General features: G+C 38.7%; 1 protein-coding gene across 7 annotated transcripts in view; it reads left to right on the top strand.

Annotated features, from left to right (window-relative positions):
* DYNC1I1 (dynein cytoplasmic 1 intermediate chain 1) overlaps positions 1–17,545 on the top strand; it is a 526,791-nt gene that overhangs the window by 67,394 nt on the left and 441,852 nt on the right. The window contains exon 2 of one of the 7 annotated variants that reach the window (XM_060020481.1): positions 10,175–10,270. The exons of the other annotated variants lie outside the window; for them this stretch is intronic. The gene's annotated coding sequence lies outside the window, so the exon portion shown is untranslated. The remainder of the gene's footprint in view (positions 1–10,174; positions 10,271–17,545) is intronic. 7 annotated transcript variants of the gene reach the window in all.

The raw sequence follows: 17,545 nt of genomic DNA, 5'->3' as shown, positions 1-17,545 counted from the left end.
AATGTACCTTGCTCAAAGTCTTGGAGAATACATGGATCATTGCTCTTCTAAAATGAATGTGATGCTGCTAAGTGCTTCTTCGGACCATCCACCAATTCCCTTTTGGGAAAACCCACTCTATCAGAGTCCAAGCAGGGCCTCACTGGATGGTAACTGTTGGTACAGTGAAGTATTATTCCTGCCTCAGTGACCTGATGTATTGCCTCAAGCTTCGTTCTCTTCTTCAGGTCATATTATTTACTTTTCCCTTTTATGTTGTGAGGGACTACTGCTTTCACAGCACACCGCGTTCTGAGCACTGACGTCAGTGAGCCAGTGGCTTCCATGCAGTGGCGGAGATCAGCACACAGTCCTATCTCTCATCCACTTGCACAATCACAAACAAAGTCAAGCAGACCCCTTTCCGCACTTGTGCTGTATTTATTCTTAGCACTCCACTGGGACTTGGCAACAACCAATGCAACTAGGAGATATTTTGTTTGTATTAGGTCAACAGTCATCTGAGATTTTCATCTATCCTGTTTGTTATGGAGCAGTGGTCCCTGTTCCAACATTCCATCCAAATCACAAATGGCTTGGATAAATCCATCTTGATAAATGACATGGAGAGCTGAATCACTGGTATTTATTTACTTTTGAAATTCACATTTAAATCAATATTAATAAAATGACATTGATGTGTGCCTACCAGTGCTATATTCTTTGTTAAGAAAATATGAATGCAAACTCTCAGAGAATCCCAGTTTCCCTAAACTATCCAGAGATGTGTAAATATGTAGCTGCTTAGAAAGGCCATTCTCACTGCTCTTATAATTTCGATTATTCTGAAGAAGGTGTTATTATTTTTTCAAATATAAAGTTTAGTAGCTTTCTCTTTGAAGGAAGAGAATAGTTAGTGAAATTAGGTATACTCTGTAGCGTGAAGTTAGGCTCTTCTTATTAAAGTTCCTGTGTAGATCTCTAACCATGCTTCGTATTTTGACTCTCACCAGTGTCTTCTCTTTAAAAATATAGGTTTCCCATATCAGATATCCAGCCTCCTTCATAAGTTCTAGTGTCTTTGTTGTGTAACACTTACTTTGTTGTGTAACCTCACTTTGTTGTGTGACACTTAATAATTTTCAACCTCTGGTATCTACTTTGGTCTTCACAACAATCTTGTGAGGCAGGGACACCAGATATTGTGTGCCTTTCCATTTTACCTCTGGTGTGAAATGTTTTTCTTCTTATAATTAGTGTAATTATAGTAAAATTAATTATGCTTTAAGAATTTTGCAATGCCCAGTGAAAACCAGGAGAAATGTTAAGGTGTTGTAAAAACAGACTCAGGAATTTCTAACTTAACAGTCAGAGCCATCCTACCTGTACAGTGAAATACACCTAATTGAAATAAACCAAGCTAATGGGAAAAAGGGTGGCATCTAGTAAATGCCAAAAAAGCCTGGAGCTACACATAAAACAATGCCCTATTTAGCTTCTTGGCCTCTTCATGTTTTTCATGCATGCCTCTCAGGCCACATGTTGATCTTTAATTACATTTCCTTTCTTCTCCCCGCCACTCCACCCCCTCCCCAGGAATAGTGTGCCTTATTTTTAAAAAGTTTTACCTACATAACAATTTTAAGATATAGGTTGTGGAGGCCTTTGAGTACTATATAAGTCAGGGCAAGTACCTGCTAGCTGCTTTAACAGTCAAACTTTAAAATCTCATTTACTTAACACAACAAAGAATTATTTCTTACTCTTGTCACAGTCAAGTGCAGGCCAGGCAAATTTTCTTTAGTGGTATCTCAGAGATCCAGCTGCTTCCATATTGCAACAACAGGAATGCAAGAATTCACACATGCTCATAACTGCCTTGGACCCAGAGAAGCCTTGGGCATCATTTATGCTCATATTTCCATTGGCCAGAACTGGTTATGAGGTCTCAACTCAAGTACAATGCTGAGAAATGTAGAGGAACATATTGAGTATTTGGTGAGTGCTAACTATATTCCTATGAATGTGCAGAATGATTTCGACTCACAGAAAATTAGAGCAGAAAAAGATTTTAGAAAACATCTAGTTTAATCTATTTCCTTATAGCATCAGAGGTTAGAGAGGTTGAATGACTTGGCCAAATTTGCACAAAGTGGCAGAGAGAGGAGTGATTATAATAAGTAATGTTTACTAGGCTCTTATTATGTGCCAGGCACTATGTTAACACATCTATGTGCCTTAACTCCCTGAACCTTCACACTGACCCTATGAGACAGACACTGTTCTTATCTTCATTTTAAAGATGAAAAATTAAAGCTTAGAGAAGACAGGTAAAACATCTCAGGTCACACAGTTAATAAACGGCAGAAGGCAGGTTCAAACCCAGTCTGCCTATCATCAAAATGCCAACATGTAGTCTATCACTTGATGGCCAGTATTTTTGTTCTGATTTCCAAATCCTTCTGCTGATCATACCAACAGACTACATGGTTTCGGGGTTAGGTATAGAAGTCCTCATTAAAGAATTATGCTACAGGAACTTTAAGACTGAAACTGCTCCAGTATCTCTACTTGTCTAGAAGACAGGTTGAAGTTATTTGTGAGAGCAGGGAGAAAGCAATGCCATAAACACAGGCAAATTACACTAGAGTATCATGGTGAAACTTGCTCCTGGCTTTGAATGAGGTTTTTCCATAAAATATATGAGTATTTTCTGTCATGTGAGAAATACCCAATACGTAAGAAACATTAACTTACACCTGCAGGGTGGATGAACGGCGAAAACAGATGTTGCAGCATCTGTTTAAGAAGCAAATACTAAATCAGATATCGTGGTCATTTCTTGTGGTTCTTGTTCTTCTATATGACAGCAATACTGGAAGTTTTACTCATAATTGTTCACATCTACCTATTTGATCAGGGAGTAGGCATCAAAGCCTAGAGTTTTCTTGGAAATGTTAGCTAGTGTATCATCAATGCAAAATTCTTCATTTCTAGTGAAAAAGACAAAAATAGATTTATAAAATTTTTTCTCATTAAGATTAAATTACGATGTGTTTTGCACAGTACCTGGTAAAAAGTAAGCACTCAATAAATGGAATCTCTTGCTATTCTTCTCACTATTATTATTACTATTATACATCTTAGCCTGTAAATCACTACAGAACCAGTTTTTCCTCACTTTCAACTTTGATGTTATTGCAAAATTCTTTATACCAGTACGGAATGAAAATTTCACTGGGGGGGGTGGTTCTGACATAGAATTACCCATTCTATTTATTTAACTGAAATGACTGCTTATTTGATTGACTTCACCATATTGCCACATTGCTTTAGACCCAGCTTGCAATTGGATGCCGCCAATAGGAAGGCATGGACCCACAAAGTTTCTAAAACATATGGACACAGGCCAGGTGAAATATGAGATAATTAACTGAGTATCATTCCAAACGAGTGTTTTGGAGGAAAAATAATTTTCTGTTATCTAGTCTTGATGAAATCTCCTGGGGAACGAAGCATGCTGTCCAGGAAGAATTAGTCTAGTTGCCATCAGAAGAACTGGTAGGAGTCCCAACTCTTGTTACCAATTTATTAAGTCCCTTACTTTCTTCAGAAGTGTCTGGGTTTTTTTTTTTTTTCCTTTTCTACTGTTAAGTGGGGTAGTTATTTTGAGAGTTTAATAAGATATATAAGGCCTAAAAAAATTCCATATTCATATAAAACCCCACCATAATATGATAAGTGAGGTCTAAAAATTCAGTTGTGTAAAATATAAAGTCATCTTATTGCATGATTAATGAAATGCAGGAAGTTCCAGGGTCCAAGTGTGCAATCCACACTACCCAGGGCCTGCTGAAGTTTGGTGTTTTAAAGTTTCCTATTTAACTGGCCAGTTTGGGCCAAGAGAATATTTGGGATTCAGAGGTCTATTTTCCTTTCCCGGCTTTCCCCAAATGGTTTGAGATTGTTTACTATTTCCTCTTCTGGTGTCACTCATTTTTTTCTTCCCACCCAAATAAACTTTAGCTTTTCCTGATTAAGAAAGGGCTGATCAGAGGATGGAAGTCAGTGCCAGTCATGTGCCAAATTCATCTTATGGGGCGATTTTCACTGTATTCCGTTAGATTTAGAGAGGTTAAGTAAGTTACCCATGGTCAATGTGTAATGGAGTAGAGAAAAGTTTGTTCTGCTGTTTGTTCTTAGGGAAAGCACTGTGTTTACTTGAGGTAATAATTTGATATGTTGTAATTCATGCTGTGCATAAACTGAGAGGAGGAATTGGCATTGTTAATGAAGGGATGGTGTGGCTTGGGGCCGGGGGTGGGGGAGGGTGGAGAAAACATAAAAATGAGAAAGCCAGAAAAGAGAGTAGGAGGAAAGGGACTGGCAGAATGCTGTGCTCAGAGCTCCTGGTAATCCCTGGATCTTCAATGTGTGTACAATATCCAAATATATACTTGAAGTCATTGGTATTCCTGTGGAAATCTGGGAAGGGGTTGAATTCCAAATCTGGGTTTCCACTAGGTTGATATGGGAAGAGCATAGATGAACACAGGCATTTAGGCCCCCTTCTGACATCTGAGCTGTTTGTGAAAGGTCCCAATACTACTTAATAAGATAATTACTCATGTCCACGTCATTAAAAATGTACACTAGAATCTCTGTGAAATGGTCTTAATTAACATCAGCTTTTGAATCTGGCTCCATATAATCTATAGAAAATCTTAATTTGTCTTCTGTTTGATCTAATTCTAGAATACAGTTAAGTTTTAAGCCTTAGAGCTGAAAACACCACTTTTCCTGAAATCCTTTTAGATTGGAAACTAAGCCAGAATTCACAACTGTTTCCTTCACTGCACATCAAATAAGCAGGGATCTGTTGAGTAGCATTTTAAACCCTTAGAATTCTTTGCATGAAATTGAAACTGCAGAGAATGCCATTTTATGGAAATAAATCCATCCCATGGCCATTGCATGTAAATTTTCCACTTTGTTCTGAAGCCATAAAAGGAAAATTAGGGCTTCCCTGGTGGCGCAGTGGCTGGGAGTCCGCCTGCCGATGCAGGGGACGCGGGTTCGTGCCCCGGTCTGGGAGGATCCTGCATGCCGCGGAGCGGCTGGGCCCGTGAGCCATGGCCGCTGAGCCTGCGCGTCCGGAGCCTGGCAACGGGAGAGGCCACAGCAGTGAGAGGCCCACGTACCGCAAAAAAAAAAAAAAAAAAAGGAAAATTATTTTCAGCTTTTCATCTACATGTAGTTGATACACAGAAAAAAATCTTATTTTAATAGCATATTAAATATTTATTGTCTAGGTTATTAAAACATTCCCCAAGACCAGTGGTTCCTGCTTTGCCCAAATACCCCCTGAAAGATATCACACATTTTCACTGGTAACCGTGACTTCCCAAGCCAGGATACTCCCTTAGGGATTGGGGCAGGCAGGGGAAGAAATGTGTCCATTTTTAAGAAATATGTGAAGAGCAGATCAGAATTTTCAGGGCTCTGTGTACAATTAGGAAGAGCTCCTTCTACCCATCTTGAGAATCTGACTGTTACGGGTTGAATTATGTCCTCCTAAATTCATCTGTGGAAGTCCTGACATCCCCATTACTTCAGAATGTGACCTTATTTGAAGATACGGCCAGTTTTTTTCTTGGTTTTTTTTTGCGGTACACGGGCCTCTCACTGTTGTGGCCTCTCCCGTTGCCAGGCTCCGGACGCGCAGGCTCAGCGGCCGTGGCTCATGGGCCCAGCTGCTCCGCGGCATGTGGGATCTTCCCGGACCGGGGCACGAACCCGCGTCCCCTGCATCGGCAGGCGGACTCTCAACCACTGCGCCACCAGGGAAACCCACTATTGACTTTTTAAAAGAGAAAAAAAGAAATTTGTGTGTTATACATAATTCATAGATCTCTGAGTCTTCCAGTATTCTGGGTACATGTCTTATTTCAGCTACATACCCTTGCCATGTAGCTTTGGGAAGTTCAGCACCTTCTTTAATACTCGTGAGGCTCCTGGGGTGGGAGAAGTGTATATTCTTCTGGCTGCTGGTTGTCATCTGTCCCTCAGAATTCCTTCTTCTGGCCTTGCCTTAGCCACCCATGCATGTTTCGTCACCACTCTTGCTGCCTGATCTCTCCCTTCTTCATCTTTGCTCCAAATGTGCATAAGCCACCTTCTCCTTCATTCCTCAAGGCAGCTCTACAACACAGCTGCTATTATCACAGGATTTTAATAAAGATTTGGGGATAATAGAAGGATCCCAGGACAGATGAAGAAGCTAACTGAATGGCTGACTTCACTATTCCTAAAGAACTCGGCCAATCCCTACACAGGGGAGTCTATCAGGGCCATTTTCTCTTTAGCCGCAAATGCCTCAGGTTGCTGGGGTCTGCAATTTTCCATCTTCCCACTTCTTCGTGTTTCCTGGGGTTCCTAATACTTCCTTCCCCTCTAGTTGCCAAGGGCAAGTCAAGAATCCCTGTAATGTTATAATGCAACACAGTTTAGCTCCTGCTTTTTCTCAGTTTCTTTCTTCCAGACTAGCCCACAAGCCGTTTTTGTTTGTTTGTTTGTTTGTTTTTTGCGGTACGCGGGCCTCTCACTGTTTTGGCCTCTCCCGTTGCGGAGCACAGGCTCCGGATGCGCAGGCTCAGCGGCCATGGCTTACGGGACCAGCCGCTCCACGGCACGTGGGATCTTCCCGGACCGGGGTACGAACCCATGTCCCCTGCATCGGCAGGCGGACTCTCAACCACTGCGCCACCAGGGAAGCCCCACAAGCAGTTTTTTAACAGAATGACAGTAAGACCCAGAAACAAGTCTTCCCAAATAAAAGCGGTAAATTCTGCAACTCATTCAGAACACAGCTCCAGTGTGTTTAATTTTTTTAAAAAAGGCAATTTTGTTTTCCTCATATATAAACAAAAGTCCAATTCTTTAAATTCGGCTTGGAGCTAGTTTAAGTTTGAAACCCAAGGAGTATTCCAGAGAAATGTCAGGACTTTGGATGGCCGTAGAGGCTGAGCCTGGTGCAGATAGATTTTTTAATGGAAGAGTTTAAGTTTAAACTTTAAGTTTAAACTTAGATTTTTTAGATAGATTTTTTATAGATAGGTAGATTTTTTATTTTTTATAGATAGATAGATTTTTTAATGGAAGAGCTTAGTTTAACATAAGTTTAAAAAACTTATGTTTTTTTAAACATAAGTTTAATATTTAAACTTATGTCCAAGCCAGACCAAAAGAAGTACATAAGAATTTTCCCCCCAAGGTACTAGAGAGAAACAAACACCAGAATTTACAATTATGATAACTTTACTTACAAATCTTATGGCTTAGGGGCTTCCCTGGCACAGTGGTTAAGAATCCACCTGCCAATGCAGGGGACATGGGTTCGAGCCCTGGTCCGGGAAGATCCCACATGCTGCGGAGCAACTAAGCCCATGCACCACAACTACTGAGCCTACACTCTAGAGCCCGTGAGCCACAACTACTGAGCCCGCATGCCACAACTACTGAAGCCCATGCACTTAGAGCCCGTGCTCCACAACAAGAGAAGCCACCACAATGAGAAGCCTGTGCACCACAACCAAGAGTAGCCACCGCTCACCACAACTAGAGAAAGCCCTCATGCAGCAACAAAGACCCAATGCAGCCGTAAATAAATAAATAAATAGATTAATTAATTTTTTTAAAATCTTGCAGCTTAGAGATGTCGTATTTGGTGAAATAAATAGACATTTTAGAATGAATTGAATATTTAGTCAGGTAAAAGAAAGGGTAAATAGAAGAATCACAAAGCAGTATTATTAATTAAAAGTCTTGAGTTGTACACTAAGACATTAAACTTTTCACACTGGGATTAGAAAATCTAGTTATTTCCCCAAGAGTTTGCACCCCACTCTAACTGGAGATGGAATAAATCCCCTGGTGTGGGAGGTAGAATTTGAGGGGATTTATTTCAAGTTCGAGGGCATTTGGAAAAAGCAGACCTTTGTTATTAATGCTCAAAAGCATCCAAGTGATATTTGGGGGGGCGGGGTGTGGGCGATGCTGATGATTAAGTAAAGCGATTACAAATGGTAGAGGAAAGAACTACCGATCCTACCAAACGTAAAATCAAAGCACTCTTTGGTGCCCTGAGTAGGGAATCACGTTTAAGCCAATAAGTAAACTGCAACTCAAACCATGATGAATGTGTTGAAATTAAAGCTCTAGAGTAAACCTAAGCAGCTGAAAGCAGATCGTTACCATGTTAGAACGTTTCTAAGGTCCTCAGTGAGAGGAAGGTAGGGAAGAAAAACGATCTTGAAAGTTATTCTGAAATTGGATTAATTTCCCATTCAAGAAATACAATTATATTCCCTTCAAAATGATTTTCCAAGTCAACAGTACTTATAGAACTCTTCACAGTACCTAGAAATGACACACTCTTTCGTACACAGTTCTTTCAGGAAATTGATCTTTATTCTTTAAAGACCAAACTTGCATCCAGCATAGCCAGGAACTCAGGGGCGGACATCTTTGTGAATAACATTTTGCTCTGTCTTTCCTGAGAACTAGCAGAGAACTAAAGCTAAAGAGTGTGGGTTTGGGACTGGGGCATGCCATGGGCCTCAATTCCACTGTGGACCCTTACTGCCAATTCCTGCCATTCTGAAAATGAGGTGTGCTTGGCTCCTTGCAGATAAAACCCCTTCATCTTTATAACTAGGACTTGTAGACATTTGCACAGTGGCATCAAACAAATTCTGTGACTTTGATAGTTTCCCATACACATGGTGTTTCTCAAGCCCCCACATCCTATAAAATGTCATTTGTAGAAACCTTTACCAGCACAGTTTTTGAAACCAGCTTTCCATCCTAATGCCTAAGACTCTGCCTGGATGGTGTTCTGGCATTCTGGATGGTGTGGCTGGCCAGCATCTAGGTTTTGTCCAGTATGCTGCCACACAGAACTTTTCCCTTTGCTCTACGTACTGTAGCCCCAGGTTAAGCAGTGCTCCATCCCCTTGCCAGCATGAATTCCGCAGACATTGTACCCCAGGTCAGCCCAGAGCTCCTGAGCATTCCTTTCGCAGAGGAGAAAATGATTACTTTAGCCTGGTTGGAACATTTAAGAAGCCAAAGCCAGCTCTGCATCTATCAGCCTTACGCTGATCTTGTGGCCTCTAGCTTTGGAATATGTGATTAATGCTTTGACTTATGCCACAGTTTTTTGACTTATGCTACCATCTAAGTCCCCATATTATATGACTCTGAGCTACATCTGGATCAGAGTTTTTATTTTGATTACCCATCTGCTACTCAATTTTCTCTGGGACTGACTGGCAGTACTGCTTCTTCCCACCCTTCTTTCCAGTGAATCGACATTTGTCCTTGGGTAGAAGTCTCCATGTCTGAGTCACTAATGCCCACTTCCTCCTTACGCTACCATAGCCAGCCCCATGTCGCTATCTCAGCTCATGGCAATGGCCTATCACTGTAGTAACTACACCTCCTCCTTGCGCCCAGAGTCCCTCTGGCTCTCTCTCTGTTCTAGACATCTCTGATTTTGCTTTTTAAAAAAGCAAATCCACATCCAGTAACAATAATATTATGTAAGCTATGTTGAACACTTCTGAAGTGTCAATACTGGGCTTATTATCTCTAGGTCTCACGATATCCCCAAGGTACGTCTCATTACCCTATTTTATCAGTGAGAAAAATGAGTCTTGGAAAGCATACAACCAGAAGGTGGTGAAGCTGGAATCAGGCTGGGTGGGGTCTGGGATCAAAACCAGAGCACCTCCATTTTACCAAGCTGCCTTCCTTTGAGAAGAGCAGTATATTATCTTTAATCATCACCAATATTATTAACTCTGTTTACAGGTGAATATATAGAGACTTAGGCACACCATGAGTGAGGAATCCAATATGTGAGTCACATTTGACTCTCAAAACTTTGCTTTTTCCGCTACAAGATGCTGTCTTTCGTAATAGCACTTACTACCTTATAAGTTATATACTGGCTTTGTAAACACTCAAATTTCAGCCTGCAACCAGTTTAAGTGCCCCTATAATAAAGTCTCTTGTTATTGCATCTGAAACATGGCTTAGACGACCACCTTCTTCCCTTCTGTTTCTCTGCCTCCTTCTCAGTTTCCCCCTCCAGTTGTCCTTGGAATGATTCATTTTTCCATCTTTTCGACAGGCATAGATTGTCCCTGAGGATGTTTACAGAACTTGAAATATCAGCCAGAATGCCAGCTTTAAATTACAGTGAGGAATGGAGCTATCAAGCTTTCTGGTGACTCATGTTTGTTGATCAGTACCCTCTCTCCTGTGGGCAAATCTATGTGGGATGTTAAATTTGTAATTGGGATATGGATTAACAAAATAAGAATTGGAACAAGAGAAATTAGCTGAGGTGACTGGGTGTGACAGCCTACAATGGTTCAATGCATCCATTTCTGCATTTGGAACTTTGCTGTCACTGGCCTGGGCTGGTTGAATCCTTGGACCAGGGCACTGACTCTCTTGGACAGTGCTACTGTAGAGTGTTGAACAGTTGTTATTGTGCTTGATATACTAAACAATTTTTAAGAATTTTAAAACTGAGATGTTCCATAAATACAAAAATATTTATGGAATATGTGTAAAGTGTAAAGAACAAATATGGTGAAAATCCACTTATCCACTGTCCAGGCAAGAAACAGAACATGACCAAGAATGTTGAAGTTTCTGTGTGTTCCTTTCTCTTCTGTGTCCCATTTCCTTTCTCAAATAACGATGACCCAGCATTTTATGTTTATAATTTGATTTCTTTTCATAATAGCGTTACCTTTTCCTTGAATTTCTAAACAACAGATTGGCTTTAAATGAATGGAATCATGCAATATTTATTTTTTATCAAACTTTTAAAAAATTCATGTTGTTTTATATAGCAGAAATCCATTAAATTTCTAGTCCATAGTAATTCATTGCAGTAACACACAACTTATTTATCTATTCTATTGTTGATAGGCATTTGGGTTGCTCAGAGTTTGTTGAAATAATAAATAGTACTACCAGGTACATTTTAGGGTATTTCTCTTGGCATGTATGTGCATGGATTTCCAGGAGTGGAATTCCTGGGTCATGGGGTATGCACATTTTCAAGTTTATTAGAATATAAATTGTGTTCAAAAGTGGATGTAGCAGCTATTGGCACTTCTATCAGCTGTATAAAATCCATCTTTTTCCCACATCCTCACAAGTGTGTAATGTTGCTAGACTTTAATTTCCATTGTGGGTGTGATATTTTATCTCACTGTAGTTTGAATTTACACTTCGTCATTTCTAATAAAGTTGAGCATCTTTTCGCATGTTTATTTTCATTTATGATTATTAATCTGTGAGTTCTTGTTCAAAATGTTGCCCTTTTTTTTGAATTGTTCTCTTTCTTGTTAATTGATTTGTAAGAGAGGTTTTTTGGTTTACATTTTTTTAAAAAAACATATTTTGGTGATTAATCTTTTGTGGGTTTTGTGTGTCAAAAAATCATTTTTCCCAGTTTGCGTATTTTCTTTTAATTATTTTAATATCTTTTGAATAAAACAATAGAATTTAAGTTTTCCTTTATTGTTTGTGTGTTTTAAGAAATCCTTCCCCATTTGGAGGTCATAAAAACACTCTCCTCTGTTGTTAGCTTTGCCTTTCTCATCTAAGATTAGTTTAATGGAACTGGTTTTTGAATATAGTGTGCGAGAGGGATAGAATTTTATTTTTCCACGTGTGGATACCCAAGTGTGCCAAGATAATTTATTGAAAAGTACATTCTTTCTCTAATGACCTGCTACACACCTTCTGTCATATATTAAAGATCCATATACTAGTAGACCTGTTTAAAACTTTCTATTCTGTTTCATTTGACTGTTCCATAATCAGACCCTCTGTCTTAATTATCATGGCTTTATAATAATTCTAAGTATGTGATAAAATAAGTACCTTTTCTTCTTCTTTTTCTTCTTGGCCCTTTGCTCTTCCCTATAAATTTTAAAATTGACTTGTCAAGTACCGCAAAATGCCTGTTGGGATTTTAATAGGAATATCATCAAAATCACCAACCAGTTTGAGAATAATTAGTGTTTCTATGGCATCAAGTCTTTTCATCCATGTACATGATGTATATATCTATGTTTACTTAGGTTTTCTTTGTCTTTCAGTAGAGTTTTATAATTTTCTTCATAAAGTTCTTGAACAATTTTGTTATATTTATTACTAGATATTTTATAATTTTGATGTAGATATATTTAAAAATTTTCATTTACGCTTGTTGAAATTTATTTTTGCATATTGAGTTTTAAATTTTGTAACTGTGCTAAATTATCGTATTAATTTTAGTAATTTATCTGTAGTTTCTTTTGGGTTTCTAACACACAGATTATATCCACAAATTAAAAATGACAGTTTCATTTCTTTCTTTCCAATTCTCATACCTTTTATTACTCTTTCTTGTCTGATTACTGGCTAAGCACTCCAGTACAATATCATACAAATAATGTTAGCAGATACCCTTGTCTTTTTCTTAAGCTCAAAGGGAATTCTTTAAATATTTCATAATTAAATACAATGCTAGCTGTAGGTTTTCTGTAGCTACCATTTGTCAGTTTAAGGATGTTCTCTTTTATTTCTAATTTATTTTCTTTTAATTTAGAAAAGGATGTGGAATTGTATCAGCTGCTTTTTCGATTTCTATTGAGATGATTATATTATTTCTCCTCTCGTTAGTTAATATGGTGATATACATTAATTTATTTCTTATGTAAAATCAAACTTGCGCTCCTGGGATTAACCAACTCATGCATTATCTTAACACTCACACACATACACACACACACTTCTGGATTGTGTTATTAATATTCTGATTTTTGTATCTGTGCTCATGAGCTGCAATTTTGTTCCCATGCTTCACTGGATTTTGTATCAAAGTTATAGTAACCTAATAAAGTGAGCTAGGGATATCCCCAATTTTCTATACACTGAGATAGTTTGTGTGAGATTGAAATTTTTTTCCTTGAATGTTTGCAGACTTATTTCTTCTTTGACTGTTTACTGGAAATTGCTGGCCCCACTGACTAGACAACGTTTTTATGTAGGAAGATTTTTAACTTCTGATTCAATTTTCTTTGTGGTTATGACTGTTTACATTTCCTATTTCTTCCTAAGTAAATTTTGGTAAGTCATACTTTTTCTAGAGGTCTATCCATTTTATCTGAGTTTTTAAATGCATCACATAGAGTAGGCTCTTAGCCTATTTACTATTTTTTTAATCTTTGAAGGATCATAGATTATTTTATTCCTAATATTGTTTATTAGTGTCTTTTCACCTTTTCAAAAATTTATCTTCAGATATCTTTGCCCATTTTATTTGTTATGTTAAAGAATATTGATATATTTTTACCCTTATATTTTTCCAGGCAATTTTTCTAGTCTCTTATAAAATTATTTCCTCTGTCAAGCAATGGCATTCAGGATTTGATATTATACTGGACACTTGAAAAATCACTTTTTCTCTCACAAGTACTTTAAATGCTTCTTAAGTATAAATTTGGATAGAACTCCACTTGGAAAAGGAATTAAGAAACCAGTTTAATTGAGGATTTAGGATATTAAATGTTCCCTTGTACAGTCTTAAGTAGGAGACAAATTGGGTGCTCATACAAACCTTTTACTTCTTTACCTCCATAAGCTTTTGCAGACAGGTCTGAACAGGTTGGTTTTCAAATCCTCTAAGCAATCTACCAGTACAAAACACAGCAACCATCAGAAAAGGACAAACAGAACCCTGGCTGCTTCAAACAGGGGGCAAAGATGAGGAGTGGCATTAGGTCTGAAGGTCAGAGAATTTATGTTTCCAAACTTATTTTACACTGCATTCCCTCACTTTCTCCCTGCTGGCTAATCAGAGCCATGTATTGGTATCCAGACAGGACCTGCACTTGTTTGCTCTGCTTCAATCCTCTCCTCTACCTATTCTCATATCTCTTTTGCCCAAAACATATCTATCCTAAAAATATATGATGTTCACCTGTTAGGGTTTCTGCCTAGCCTATGCCCCTCCTTCTTAGAGTTCCTTTCATCCTCTGACCACAGCAGTGGCTCCTGCCGCTTTGCTTGTTGTACACGATGCTTCTACTCTTACCGTTGCTAATACGACCAGGACTGACACCTGACCAAAGCTGAGACACTCAGATCCCCTCTTCTGGAGTTTGGAACTGGGATTCAGAAGTTTTAGTGAGTCTCCAATGGTCCGCCTTGGACCTGGGTGGTGTAGGCTTTACGGTTGAGGATGTCCTTCTGTAGGAACCACGCTCAGAAGTAGAGTAGCCATTCCATACATAGAAATGAAGATAGATGCACAGAGAAAAGCAAAGATTGTAGACCTTATTGACTGATGGGCTAGTTATAGTAACCTCTGTTGTTTGGCAACAGATTCTTGCTTCCAGTTTCTCATTAGGCTCAGCTGTACTTTCCACACTTAAGTTCCAAGAACTGCCCTTGTATCCTTGTACAGTAAAAGCCCCAACCCCTTTTTTTTTTACTTGGGCAAGTCAGGCAAGATTCTGTTTCTTGCAACCAAAAGAAATTTAACAAAAACATCTCCTCCATGAAGCCATTCTTTATTCCTCTTATTGAAAGAAAAATCTTTCTGTAAATGACTACTCAATTTTATTCCTCCACTCACTTACAAAATAGCCTATTTATAAAAAGCACTCCTATACTGCTACTTTCTATTTTTCAGTTGTGGACTTACATATTGACTTCCTGATAAGGAAGATGAGGACTTGTTTCTGTTCTTGGCCTCACTTCTTTCTCTTTATTTCTTTTTTTTTTTAACATCTTTATTGGAGTATAATTGCTTTACAATGATGTGTTAGTTTCTGCTTTATAACAAAGTGAATCAGTTATACATATACATATGTTCCCACATCTCTTCCCTCTTGCGTCTCCCTCCCTCCCACCCTCCCTATCCCCTGCCCCAGGTGGTCACAAAGCACCGAGCTGATCTCCCTGTGCTACGCAGCTGCTTCCCACTAGCTATCTATTTTACATTTGGTAGTGTATATATATATGTCCATACCACTCTCTCACTTTGTCACAGCTTACCCTTCCCCCTCCCCATATCCTCAAGTCCATTCTCTAGTAGACCTGTGTCTTTATTCCCATCTTGCCCCTAGGTTCTTCATGACCTTTTTTTTTTTTCTTAGATTCCATATATATGTGTTAGCATACGGTATTTGTTTTTCTCTTTCTGACTTACTTCACTCTGTATGACAGACTCTAGGTCCATCCACCTCACTACAAATAACTCAATTTCGTTTCTTTTTATAGCTGAGTAACATTCCATTGTATATATGTGCCACACCTTCTTTATCCCTTCATCTGTTGATGGACACTTAGGTTGCTTCCATGTCCTGGCTATTATAAATAGAGCTGCAATGAACATTTTGGTACATGACTCTTTGAATTATGGTTTTCTCAGGGTATATGCCCAGTAGTAGGATTGCTGGGTCATATGGTAGTTCTATTTTTAGTTTTTTAAGGAACCTCCATACTGTTCTCCATAGCGGCTGTATGAATTTACATTCCCACTAACAGTGCAAGAGTGTTCCTTTTTCTCCACACCCTCTCCAGCGTTTATTGTTTCTAGATTTCTTGGTGATGGCCATTCTGACCAGTGTGAGATGATATCTCATTGTAGTTTTGATTTGCATTTCTCTAGTGATTAATGATGTTGAGCATTCTTTCATGTGTTTGTTGGCAATCTGTATATCTTCTTTGGAGAAATGTCTATTAGGTTTTCTGCCCATTTTTTGATTGGGTTGTTTGGTTTTTTGATATTGCACTGCATGAGTTGCTTGTAAATTTTGGAGATTAATCCTTTGTCAGTTGCTTCATTTGCAAATATTTTCTCCCATTCTGAGGGTTGTCTTTTGGTCTTGTTTATGGTTTCCTTTGCTGTGCAAAAGCTTTTAAGTTTCATTAGGTTCCATTTGTTTATTTTTGTTTTTATTTCCATTTCTCTAGAAGGTGAGTCAAAAAGGATCTTGCTGTGATTTATGTCATAGAGTGTTCTGCCTATGTTTTACTCTAAGAGTTTGATAGTGTCTGGCCTTACATTTAGGTCTTTAATCCACTTTTATTTTATTTTTGTGTATGGTGTTAGAAAGGGATCTAATTTCATTCTTTTACATGTAGCTGTCTAGTTTTCCCAGCATCACTTATTGAAGAGGCTATCTTTTCTTCACTGTATATTCTTGCCTCCTTTGTCAAAAATAAGGTGTCCAGGGCTTCCCTGGTGGCGCAGTGTTTGAGAGTCCGCCTGCCGATGCAGGGGACACGGGTTCGTGCCCCAGTCTGGGAAGATCCCACGTGCCGCGGAGCGGCTGGGCCCGTGAGCCATGACCGCTGAGCCTGCGCATCCGGAGCCTGTGCTCCGCAACGGGAGAGGCCACAACAGTGAGAGGCCTGCGTACCGCAAAAAAAAAAAAAAAAGGTGTAAAAAAAAGGTGTCCATATATGCATGGGTTTATCTCTGGGCTTTCTAACCTGTTCCATTGATCTATATTTCTGTTTTTGTGCCAGTACCCTACTGTCTTGATTACTGTAGCTTTGTAGTATAGTCTGAAATCAGGGAGCCTGATTCTTCCAGCTCTGTTTTTCATTCTCAAGATTGCTTTGGCTATTCGGGGTCTTTTATGTTTCCATACGAATTGTGAAATTTTTTGTTCTAGTTCTGTGAAAAATGCCAATGATAATTTGATAGGGATTGCATTGAATCTGTAGATTGCTTTGGGTAGTATAGTCATTTTCACAATATTGATTCTCCCAATCCAAGAACATGGTATGTCTCTGCATCTGTTGGTATCATCTTTAATTTCTTTCATCTCCCTGGGTAGGTTTATTCCTAGGTATTTTATTCTTTTTGTTGCAGTGGTAAATGGGAGTGTTTCCTTAATTTCTCTTTCAGATTTTTCATCATTAGTGTATACGAATGCAAGAAATTTCTGTGCATTAATTTTGTATCCTGAAACTTTACCAAATGCACTGATTAACTCTAGTAGTTTTCTGGTGGCATTTTTAGGATTCTCTGTGTATAGGATCATGTCATCTGCAAACAGTGACAGTTTAACTTCTTTTCCAATTTGTATTCCTTTTATTTCTTTTTCTTCTCTGCTTGCTGTGGCTAGGACTTCCAAAACTATGTTGAATAATAATGGTGAGAGTAGACATCCTTGTCTTGTTCCTGATCTTAGGGGAAATGCTTTCAGTTTTTCACTATTGAGAATGATGTTTGCTGTGGGTTTGTCATATATGGCCTTTATTATGTTGAGGTAGGTTCCCTGTATGCCCACTTTCTGGAGAGTTTTTATCATAAATGGGTGTTGAATTTTTTCAAAAGCTTTTTCTGCATCTATTGAGATGATCATATGGGTTTTTTTCTTCAGTGTGTTAATATGGTGTATCACATGGATTGATTTGTGTATATTGAAGAATCCTTGTATCCCTGGGATAAATCCCACTTGATCATGGTGTATGA

Source organism: Delphinus delphis, chromosome 9 (assembly GCF_949987515.2).
Source record: "Delphinus delphis chromosome 9, mDelDel1.2, whole genome shotgun sequence".
In the NCBI taxonomy this organism is placed as follows: Eukaryota; Metazoa; Chordata; class Mammalia; order Artiodactyla; family Delphinidae; genus Delphinus; species Delphinus delphis.
Note: the sequence above shows the minus strand (reverse complement) of the source record. Positions and strands in the feature narration are given on the sequence as shown.